The sequence below is a fragment of the Chiloscyllium plagiosum genome, unplaced genomic scaffold, assembly GCF_037043375.1.
Source record: "Chiloscyllium plagiosum isolate Xiang-an unplaced genomic scaffold, Cpla_swu_hap1 HiC_scaffold_42, whole genome shotgun sequence".
NCBI classification, from domain to species: domain Eukaryota; kingdom Metazoa; phylum Chordata; class Chondrichthyes; order Orectolobiformes; family Hemiscylliidae; genus Chiloscyllium; species Chiloscyllium plagiosum.
The window spans coordinates 1,391,993-1,404,028 of NW_028270180.1; the positions used below are offsets into that span (position 1 = coordinate 1,391,993).

Below are 12,036 nucleotides of genomic sequence, written 5' to 3' on the forward strand. Positions count from 1 at the left end.
TTGCAATATTCATAAATGATATTGATAAGAATGTGGGAGAATGATAAGTAAATTTATGGGTGATGCAAAGAGTTGCCATTTGTGTGACAGTGAGGAGGAAGGTGTTAGGTTACAGGTGGATATGAAGAGATATGTCAGATGGGCAGATGAGCAGCAGATGGAATTTAACCATGATAAAATGTGAAGTCATGCACTTTGGAACATGATGAGGGAATACTCAATAAATGCAGGACACTAGAAAGATCAGAGGAACAGAGGGATTTTGGAGTGCTTGACTACAGAATCCGAGAAGTGACAGGGCAGGACAATGGGTTGTTAAGGCAGCATATGGGATACTTACTGGTATCAGTCATGGTAAAGATTCTAAAAGCGGGGAGGCCATGTTGGAACTGGACAATACTTTGGTAAGGCCACAGCTAGAGTAGTGTGTGCAGTTCTGATCACCACAATATAGGAAAGAGGGGCTGAAAAGGAAATTCACCAGAATATGGTCTTGGAAGATGCATTTCAGCTTATCCTGTCTTTGGACATAGCATGCGATGTTTTCGTGAGCGCAGATTAGGCTTAGAAGTTACCTGATCAAGTTGTATAAGATTATGAGGGACAAGGACAAGGGGCGTAATTTTGAAGTGAAAGGCACGAGATTTTGAGGAAAAGCTTTCTTAGAGTGTAAAGGGGTTCTGGATTGCACTGTGTTGGAGGACAGTTGAGAGGAGATCCACAGAACTTTTTAAAAGTACTTGGATGAGCACTTGAAGTATCATCGCTTATCGGCCTTTTGGCCGTCCTGCAACAGCTTCCACTGTTGCTGGCTACGTCCAGGCCGGTCATTCTGGCTGGAGACTTCAACTGTAACATCGATGCAGATGGACGATCCGGCGGGGGGGACAGTAAACTGGACGCCACGTCCAGAAATCTGATGGACACGGTCAAAGACGCCAAGCTGCACGACGTCTTCAGCACCCCTACAGACGGAGCGCAGCGTAGATATACATGGTCACGGGCAGACGGGTCTATCCGCTCAAGGATAGATTACCTGTTTGTGTCCCGAATGCTCTCGGTCAGATCAACCGACGTCAAGCCGGTGTTCTTCTCTGACCACTGCCTCCTGCTGGCCGACTATCACCTACAGGATGAGCAGCGGGCTGGTAAGGGAACGTGGAAACTGAACACCAAGCTGTTGACCACGGGAAACATCGAGGAGCTCAAGACGGATTACGCAGGTTGGAGAACCGTGAAGCCCCTCTGAGTCTCCAGCGGACTGGTGGGAAACAGTAAAAGGGAACATCAAGAGGTTCTTCATCCTCAAAGGTGTTCAGGAGGCGAGAGAGAGGCGGGGAAAACTGTCCCAGCTCCAGGAAAGTATGCAGAACCTGCTCCTGCTGCAGACGATGGGAGTCGATGTCACGGAGGACCTCGAGGAGGTGAAGGGCCAGCAAGCCTCGCTCTTTGCCTCGGAGGCCTCCAAGATAATCTTCCGGTCCAGGGTCCGCTCGGTGGAGCAGGACGAGACGTGCTCACGTTTCTTCTTCCAGAAGGTGCACAAAGAGAGCTCCGTGCTCAGCAGCCGAAAGGAAGAAGATGGCTCGATAACGTCATCTCAGGCTGACGTCATGAGGATCAGTAAATCCTTCTACGCCAGTCTGTATGACGCGAAGCCGACCGACAGCGTGGCCTCCCAGTCGTTCCTGTCCTCTATCACGGAGGTCTTAGACGACAGAACACGGGAGAGGCTAGACCAGCCGCTATCTCTGGACGAGCTGACCAAGGCCCTCGAGTCCTTCGAAAAGAATAAAACTCCCAGAAGCGACGGCTTACCGGTCGAGCTCTATTCCGCTCTGTGGGACTTGATTGGCCAGGACCTGCTGGAGGTGTATGTCAGTATGCTTCGGGCAGGTACCATGAGTGAATCCATGAGGAAAGGCATCATCACCCTCTTCTACAAGCAGAAGGGGGGAGAGGGAGGAACTCAAAAATTGGAGACCAATCTCACTGTTGAATGCAGATTACAAAATTCTGTCAAAGGTAATCGCCAACCGGGTCAGGTCTGCTCTAGGGTCGGTGATTCACCCTGACCAAACCTGTGCTGTACTGGGCAGGAAGATCACTGAGAGTCTCGCACTCCTCAGGGATACGATCGCCTATGTGCAGGACAGAGGGTTGGACACCTGCCTGATCAGCCTGGACCAGGATATCACACACGTATATGAGAGATGTTCTCTCCAAAATGGGCTTTGGGGAGGGAATCTGCAATTGGATCAGACTGCTCTACACCAACATTGTCAGTGCAGTCTCAATCAACGGGTGGGAATCAGATAGCTTCCCAGTCAGATCTGGAGTCAGGCAGGGCTGCCCCCTCTCTCCTGTTTTGTGTGTGTGCTGCACAGAGCCATTTGCCGAGTCCATCAGGAAGGATGCGAGCCTGAGAGGGGTGACTATTCCTGGCAGCGGGGGCCTGCAGGTTAAGGCCTCCCTGTACATGGATGACGTCGCCATTTTCTGCTCGGATCCGCTGTCCGTGCGCAGACTCATGTGCATTTGTGACCAGTTCGAACGGGCCTCGGGTCCAAGGTAAACCGAGGCAAGAACGAGGCCATGCTCGTCGGGAACTGGGCCGACCAATCCTCGATCCCCTTCACCGTCAGGACCGACCACCTGAAGGTGCTGGGTATTTGGTTCGGAGGGGCTGGGGCGTGCGCCAAGTCTTGGGAGGAGCGTATCAGCAAAGTGAGGCAGAAACTGGGCAGATGGAAGCTACTGTCGCTCTTCATCGCGGGAAAAAACCTGGTCATCAGGTGTGAGGCACTGTCATTGCTATTATAAAGATCTGGGCAACGGGGGAAAAAATACACCCAATGCCACCCTCACCCTGATGGCCACCTTTGTGTGTGGCTGCATCAAGCTGTGCGTGGATCCCCGGTACGCAAACACCAAGTGTCACTACGTACTGAGGTTCTACCTGTCGAGGTTCGTCCCGAGCAGCGCCGTGACGCGGGACTCCGTGCTCTACAGTCTGTTCCCCGGGACGCACACCGAGACGAACATCAACTGTGCCTGGAGGATCATCAACTCGGTGAAGGACGCTCTCTGGGTGGTCCGAAACCTGCTGATCTTCCAGCTGAAGGAGTTGACCCCGACTGAGTGTTGCAGACTGGCACAATCCATGTGGGACGCGCTGAAGCTTGGGGCAGCTGCCGCCAAGGCACGGTGGGGAAAGACCACTGTGTAAAGTCTGCCTGCCTAACGAAGAACAAGGGGCCCATGCAGTCATTTGGGCTCTGCTGACGCCTCAGCTAATCAAATGGGCATATGATTGAAAAATGTACAGACCTGTATAGAAATGATAAATTCTGATCTCTGTATGTACATGTTTACATATGCATGGCATGACCAACTGTACAGACCATCAAATTATTTTATGAATAAAGTATATTTTTGAAATAAAAAAATCATAACACTGAAGGCCAGAGGCCTAGTCCAGGAGAGTGCGACGAGTGTGGATAGTGTGCATTCTTGGTGGCACAGACTCGATGGGCTAAGAAATCTCTATTGCATTCTATGATTCACGTATCCTTGTGCTTTGTTCACATTATCTACGCTGCTATTAATCCAAGATGGAGGACAGGAAAACTTTCTGGCTGTAACAGCTGCTCCTTTGAGGTACTTTTAGGTGCTGGACGTGATTTCCTCGAATTCCAGGAGCACCAATTACTGTTTTATATGCTGTTGCATTGTTTTGGAACTTAGGAGAAAAAGGAAGTCAAAACAACAGTTTTAAAAGGGAGAAGAACAGACAAAAAGGAAGCACATGGTGAGGTCAGTGCAGGAGAGAGAGAGAAAGAAAAAAACTGGCACTGCCTTTGCTGTTTGAATTCATGAACCGCTGGACATTGGAGTGCATCCGGGAAAATTAATAAACAGTGAAATTCACAACTGATCTTGGAGGAACTATTGGGTGAAGTTCACAACACAGAAGCAGATAAGTGTATTGTTGTTTCAAGTGTGACCTACAGAAAGGCTGCAATAGTGGGCAGAGTGGGTTCTTTCTTGATTATATGTTTTTGGAGATATATCTCTTGATTAAACTTAAAATATAAGCCATAACTATTAACTTAACCTGGGGCAGAGTTTGTAGAAGAATAAGACGGTGTTATTTTCTGGGTCTGTAGATTGTGAAGAAGCAAAAATGGCCTTTAGTAGAGTGAAATGTGCTTCTTGTCAGATTTGGGAGTTTAAAGAGAGTTTAAGGGTTACTGCGGATTATATCGGCCATAAATACTGTTGGTTGCGAATCTTATCAGATCGAATGGATCGATTGGAGAGACAGTTAGAAGCAATGAGAAATTTGCAACAACAACAGTATGTGATGGATGGCAATTATAGGAATGGGGGAAAAGTCTCAGATACAGTCACATAGATGGGTTAACTTCAGGAAAGGTAAGAGTGGTAGGCAGCTCGTGCAGGAGTCTTTTATGGCTATACCCATTTCAAACAATTATGCTGTTTTGGAAAATGTAGATGGGGAATGGATTTTCAGGGGAACGTAGCACGAACAGCCAAGTTTCTGGTATTGAGACTGGCTCTAATGCAATGAGGGGTTCCAAGAGATCAATTCTATTTGGTGATTCTCTGGTCCGAGATATAGACAGACGTTTCTGTGGCCAATAGCGAAACATCAGAAGGGTGTGTTGCTTCCCTGGTGCCAGGATCAAGGATGTCTCCGAGAAGGTGCAGAGTGTTCTCACGGGGGAGAGGGGCCAGCAAGAGGTCATTGTCCACATTGGAACCAACGATATAGGAAGGGAAAAGGTTGAGAGTCTGAAGGGAGATTACAGAAAGTTAGGCAGGAATTTAAAAACGAGGTCCTCGAGAGTAGTAATATCTGGATTACTCCCAGTGCTACGAGCTAGTGAGGGCAGGAATAGGAGGATACAGCAGATGAATGCATTGCTGAGGTGGTGATGTATCGAAGAAGGATTCACATTTTTGGATCATTGGAATCTCTTTTGGGGTAGAAGTGACCTGCACAAGAAGGACGGATTGCATCTAAATTGGAAGGGGGCTAAAATACTGGCAGGGAAATTTGCTGGAGCTGCTCGGAAGCATTTAAACTGTTAAGGTGGGGGGGTGGGACCCAGGGAGAGGAAAGAGGTCAATCTGAGACTGATACAGTTGAGAACAGAAGCAAATCAAACAGACAGGGCAGGCAGAGACAAGGTAGGACTAATAAACTGCATTTATTTCAATGCAAGAGGCCTAACAGGGAAGGCAGATGAACTCAGGGCATAGTTAGGAACATGGGACTGGGGATATCATAGCAATTACAGAAACATGGCTCAGGGATGGGCAGGACTGGCAGCTTAATGTTTCGGGGTACAAATGCTACTGGAAGAATAGAAAGGGAGACAAGAGAGGAGGGGACGTGGCACTTTTGATAAGGGATAGCATTACAGCTGTGCTGAGGGAGGATATTCCTGGAAATACATCCGGAGAAATTATTTGGGTGGAACTGAGAAATAAGAAAGGGATGATCACATAATTGGGATTGTATTATAGACCCCCTAAACAGTCAGAGGGAAATTGAGAAACAAATTTGTAAGGAGATCTCAGCTATCTGTAAGAATAATAGGGTAGTTATGGTAGGGGATTTTAACTTTCCAAACATAGACTGGGTCTGCCATAGTGTTAAGGCTTTAGATGGAGAGGAATTTGTTAAGTGTGTACAAGAAAGTTTTCTGACTCAGTATGTACCTACTAGAGAAGGTGTAAAACTTGACCACCTCTTGGGAAATAAGGCAGGGCAGGTGACTGAGGTGTCAGTGGGGGAGCACTTTGGGGCCAGCCACCATAATTCTATTAGATTTAAAATAGTGATGGAAAAGGATAGACCAGATCTAAAAGTTGAAGTTCTAAATTGGAGAAAGGCCAATTTTGATGGTATTAGGCAAGAACTTTCGAAAGCTGATTGGGGGCAGATGTTCACACTTAAAGGTACGACTGGAAAATGGGAAGCCTTCAAAAATTCGATAACGAGAATCCAGAGAAAGTATATTCCTGTTTGGGTGAAAGGAAAGGCTGGTTGGTATAGGGAATGCTGAATGACTAAAAAAATTGAGAGTTTGGTTAAGAAAAAGAAGGAAGCATATGTAAGGTATAGACAGGATGGATCAAGTGAATCCTTAGGAGAGTATAAAGGCAGTAGGAGTATACAGAAGAGGGAAATCAGGAGGGCAAAAAGGGGACACGAGATAGCTTTGGCAAATAGAATTAAGGAGAATCCAAAGGGTTTTTACAATTACGTTAAGGATGAAAGGGTAACTAGAGAGAAAATAGGGCCCCTCAAAGATCAGGAGAAAGTGAGGACTGCAGATGCTGGAGATCAGAGCTGAAAATGTGTTGCTGGAAAAGCGCAGCAGGTCAGGCAGCATCCAAGGAGCAGGAGAATCGACGTTTCAGGCATGAGCCTTCCCGAAACGTCGATTCTCCTGCTCCTTGGATGCTGCCTGACCTGTTGCGCTTTTCCAGCAACACATTTTCACCCCACAAAGATCAGCAAAGCTGCCTTTGTGTGGAGCCGCAGAAAATGGGGGAGATACTAAACGAGTATTTTGCATCAGTATTTACTGTGGAAAAGGATATGGAAGATGTAAACTGTAGGGAAATAGATGGTGACATCTTGTAAAATGTCCAAATTACAGAGGAGGAAGTCTCTGGATGTCTCAAAATGCATAAAAGGTGGATAAATCATCAGGACCTGATCAGGTGTACCCTAGAACTCAATACTCTGACCAATAAAGGAAAGCATACCAAACGTCTTCTTCACTAGGGTAGCGAAGGTGGCATTTGGGATGCTTTCCTTTCTTTGTCAGAGTATTGAGTACAGGAGTTGGGAGGTCATGTTGCGGATGTCCAGGACATTGGTTAGGCCACTGTTGGAATATTGCTTGCAATTCTGGTGTCCTTCCTATCGGAAAGATGCTGTGAAACTTGAAAGGGTTCAGAAAAGATTTACAAGGATGTTGCCAGGGTTGGAGGATTTGAGCTATAGGGAGAGGTTGAACAGGCTGGGGCATCGGAGGCTGAGGGGTGACCTTACAGAGGTTTACAAAATTATGAGGAGCATGTATAGTGTAAATAGACAAAGTCTTTTCCTTGGCGCTGGGGAGTCAAGAACTAGAGGGCATAGGTTTAGGGTGAGTGGGGAAAGATATAAAGAGAAAGTGGTGGAGGCTGGTACAATTGCAACATTTAGAGGCATTTGGATGTGTATATGAATAGGAAGGGTTTGGAGGGATATGGGCCAGGTGCTGGCAGGTGGGACGAGATGGAGTTGGGATATCTGGTCGGCAAGGACGGGTTGGATCGACGGGTCTGTTTCCATGCAGTACATCTCTATGACTCTATCATTACTCCTAACTCCTAGAAGATTTTTTGAAATTTTTTGCCGATGGGATGTGAACTAGGCTAGATTGCAGGCTAGGAATGTGTTGCTGGAAAAGCGCAGCAGGTCACGCAGCATCCAGGGAACAGGAGAATCGACGTTTCGGGCATAAGCCCTTCTTCAGGAATGAGGAAAGTTTGTCCAGCAGGCTAAGATAAAAGGTAGGGAGGAGGGACTTGGGGGAGGGGCAGGAGGAGGTGCAAGACTTGCGCCCACACCTCCCCCCTCAACTCCCAAGGCCCCAAAGGAAACTTCCATATCCGCCACAGATTCACCTGTACCTCCACACACATCATCTATTGCATCCTCTGCACCCGATGTAGCCTCCTCTATATTGGGGAGGCAGGCCGGCTACTTGCGGAGCGTTTCAGAGAACACCTCTTGGACACCCGGACCAACCAACCCAACCACCCTGTAGCTCAACATTTCAATTCCCCCTCCCACTCCACCAAGGATATGCAGGTCTTTGGACTCCTCCATCGTCAGACCACAACAAAACGACGGTTGGAGGAAGAACGCCTCATCTTCCGCCTAGGAACCCTCCAACCACAAGGGATGAACTTGGATTTCACCAGTTTCCTCATTTCCCCTCCTCCCACCCTGTCTCAGTCAAATCCATCGAATTCAGCACCGCCTTCCTAACCTGCAATCTTCTTCCCGACCTCTCCGCCCCCACCCCAGTCTGACCTATCACCCTCACCTTGACCTCTTTCCACCTATCACATTTCCGACGCCCCTCCCCCAAGTCCCTCCTCCCTACCTTTTATCTTAGCCTGCTGGACACACTTTCCTCATTCCTGAAGAAGGGCTTATGCCCGAAACGTCGATTCTCCTGTTCCCTGGATGCTGCCTGACCTGCTGCGCTTTTCCAGCAACACATTTCCAGCTCTGATCTTCAGCATCTGCAGACCTCACTTTCTCCTCATAGATTGCAGGCTAGACCAGCATTTATATCCATCCTTAATTTCCATGAAGAATGCGGCAGCAAGCTGCCTTCTGAAACACAGAAGTCCTTAAAGTGTAAAAACACCCCGCAGTGCTTTGGGGAAGGTGCGCCAGAATTTTGACTGAGTGACTGTGAAGGAGTAGTGATATATTTCCAAGAACAATGAGCACCTTGGAGGGGAACCTGCAGGTGGTGTTCCCATGTATCTCCTGCTCTTGTCCTACTAAGCATTAGAGGTCAGGAGTTTAGGATGCGCTGCAGAGGAGTCGTGATGAGTTACTGCATTTTGGTTAATTTGATTTATTTATTGCCACAGAGAAAAGTGTTCTAAAGTGTCGCCATTCCGGCACCATTTTAAAACATTGAAAAATAAACCAAAACAGAATATAAAGGCAGAAAAATAAAAGAAAGTGTTCAACTTTACAGTCCTTCTTGTTAGGTGCTCTGCAACAGGCAGTGGGCATTGTAACTATGCATGAGTCCGTTTTGCCACGCCACCACTGCCAGAACCAAAGTTGCCACTCTTCAGCACCATCTCGCCTCCACCAACACCCTCACAACTGAGTCCTCACTGGACCTCACCAATACAGATGCCACAATGCTGCTCAGTAGCACGCCAGACAAAACTTGACTTTATCCCTGCAATTCCACTTCGAGCCCACCTCGCCGATGCAGCCGCTGATAATGTCACCGGGTCTCACATGGGGCACAAACTCACTTCTACCTCCATGACTCTGTGCTGGAAGCAGACACCACCAGGAACCCAAACTCACGTCTGCCATAGCAGGCATGAGTCAGCACCAGGACCACCTCCTGCCAATGTCATCACTGCAACCAAGCTCTTCATCAAGTAGTAAAATAAAGAGAGTGAGAGAAACAGAGAGAAAAAAAAAGAGAAAAGAAAAGCAGATGGACCAAACAAGCCCCAGGCTCAAAAGCCCTACTCCACCGAAGATTTTCTTGATGTAAACACAAACCATTCCTCACCCCTGCTTTTATATAGTTAACTATGTCTCAAACTGGTCATTCTCCACAATGCAACATATATGGTCACTAAGACACTCAGGATCGACAGAAAGAGACAACTATGAGCAAACAAAAATACCCTGGATTTTCCAGTGCTGGTGAGAGTCTATGTCAACTTAAACTCTTCCATATAAACATGCAGATCATACTGCAAACCTCAGAAACAGAATATATTACTACCTAATCTAGTGATATTTTGGTCCTGCAAAAAAAAAGTTCATTGTATTGTTTACGTAGTAAATGGAGAGGTTACATTCAGTAGTAAAAATAGATTTTCGTCTGTACAATGAATACTATCTAGGTGCTAATACATGCATTTATAAAGAGTTGAACACAAGGTTCATAGACATCCTTGAAATTAATGGGTCAAAGCTATTCCATTGATAAATGCTCTAGATTAGGTTAGATTACTTAGTGTGGAAACAGACCCTTCGGCCCAACAAGTCCACATCAACCCTCCGAAGAACAACCCACCAGACCCATTCCCCTACATTTACCTAACACTACAGGCAATTTAGCGTGGCCAATTCACCTAACCTGCATATCTTTGGACTGTGGGAGGAAACCGGAGCACCCGGAGGAAACCACGCAGACACGGCGAGAATGTGCAAATTCCACAGAGTGAGTGCAAGCTGTTCTACTTAAAAACTCCTTTAGTTCATATACCTACCATTATACTGAATTGTCTATTTGAACAAAAAGACAAAATTATGAAACAGTGCACACAATTTGACATAGCTAAGTGTGATACAAGTTAACCACAATCAAAACATGCAGTATGAACTTGGTAGATCATAGTAGATTAACAGCATCATGTATGACAATGTAATCTGCCCTTGTAGCCAAACAAACCTTTCGTCAGGAACCTATGTTTCTAATATTGCAAGCCCAAAATATTCCATAATGAAGAAAATACAAATCAGTAAACACAGTACGCCCAAGTCATAACTATCAAATCAAATGGAAGATGGTACCAGATTAAAACAAAAACAGACAGCAATTCAGGAAATACAACGAGATCTGCATGTAATTCAGGATCTGCATGTAATAAATACATAACATACTGTCATACAGGCATTGCTGTAAACTTTGGTTGAATGCTTCTGCTGGATTTGGCACAATGATGTTTTTATACATAGATTATATTTTATTGCTGAAGACCTAGGGCACAGCATTTCAACAGACTACATCAATTCCATATAATGTTGGTGATTTCCAAACTGAAGAAAAATATGAAATAATTTTATGTCTATTAAACCAAATTGTATGGATTACTCTGAATTTTAGATTAAGACAATTCAGTTACCTCAATAAAATTCACAACTACGCTAATTCTTAAGACCGAAGGTATAATTAGAACATTGATATCAAGGAAACATTCAATGCTTGTATGACATCACCGAAAAGCATCTTAATCAGAACTGCAGCAAAATCTCTAACTTAATCTGAATTTTAAAAACTGTCATTTTAATACTTCCAGTACCAGAATTAAAACACCGCCAGTTACTATCAGCAATTAAAGTAAAATTCACATTAAATAAGCAGTAAAATGCCTAACAACAGAAGATAAATGCAATGAGTGAAATACTTTGGCAGAATAACAGCAATAAAAAGCTTTAGCCTTTCATCCTCAGAATTAATGTACAGTATATTGAAAGACCAGGCTTTAGAATTTCAACAGTAAGCAATTATCCTTTAATTAACCCACACACGAGCTTCGGATGCCATTTTATCCGACAGAGATTTTCACAAAAAAGGCATTTAGCTGAAAATGTTTAAACACAAAATAAGAAAAATAAAACCTTCCGTCCTACCTAATTGTATAACCTTGACATTACCAAGGGACTAAAACGAAATAGCCAAAAAATAAAGACTGACCTGTTTTCATGAAGATAAATGATCGGGGAAAATATGATAAAATAAAAAATTCAAATTCATTGCACCAGACCAAAAGAACACTGCCAGAAGTCATGCCGTAGACTGAGAGTGAAAAATTCATTTGGGGTATTTAGCTCTTACCTCAGTTTATTGCTATGCAGCTACAAATCGGTTTAATAGGGACCGTTGTGTTATGCTGTTTCTTTCACAATTCACCTCAGTGGCTGTCCCCCGCAAACGGACGCACTCTGACTGCGCGCGCAGCCTACCAGCACCGCCTAATTCGCACTGTCACTCAAGGTTAGCCACGCCCCGGCGGCCCAAGAGAAGTCCACACAAGCTCCGCCCCCTTCTCACGCGTCACCTCGCCACGGCAATAAACCACGCCCCCTCCACACGGACCCGCCCCCTCCACCGATTCCATCGAAAATTCATCCCAGTACCAGGCGTTACTCAAATTCCTTCAGTGACAGAGCCACATGAGGTAGCCATCGTTGGCTATTCGGCAGTCTCAGAATAATTCAATGAATTTAAACTTAATTTAAATAAAACGGTCCGCAGCTGAAGAATGTAGGGATTTGAACTGCTGTTACGCCATTCCTGATGAAGGGCTTTTGCCCGAAACGTCGATTTTCCTGCTCGGATGCTGCCTGACCTGCTGTGCTTTTCCACCACCACTCTAATCTAGACTCTGATTTCCAGCATCTGCAGTCCTCATTTTTGCCCATTTGCCTGCCCATGGGCG

At 45.7% G+C, this 12,036-nt stretch overlaps 1 protein-coding gene across 7 annotated transcripts in view; it reads right to left on the bottom strand.

Moving 5' to 3' along the window:
* The window catches only part of otud7a (OTU deubiquitinase 7A), a 151,927-nt gene extending 140,405 nt beyond the window's left edge, over positions 1 to 11,522 (bottom strand). For 6 of the 7 annotated variants that reach the window (XM_087982230.1, XM_087982229.1, XM_087982231.1 and 3 more), the window contains exon 1: positions 11,433 to 11,522. The gene's annotated coding sequence lies outside the window, so the exon portion shown is untranslated. The remainder of the gene's footprint in view (positions 1 to 11,432) is intronic. The other variant, XM_043680342.2, reaches the window with a different exon arrangement.
* Positions 11,523 to 12,036: the final 514 nt, after the last annotated feature.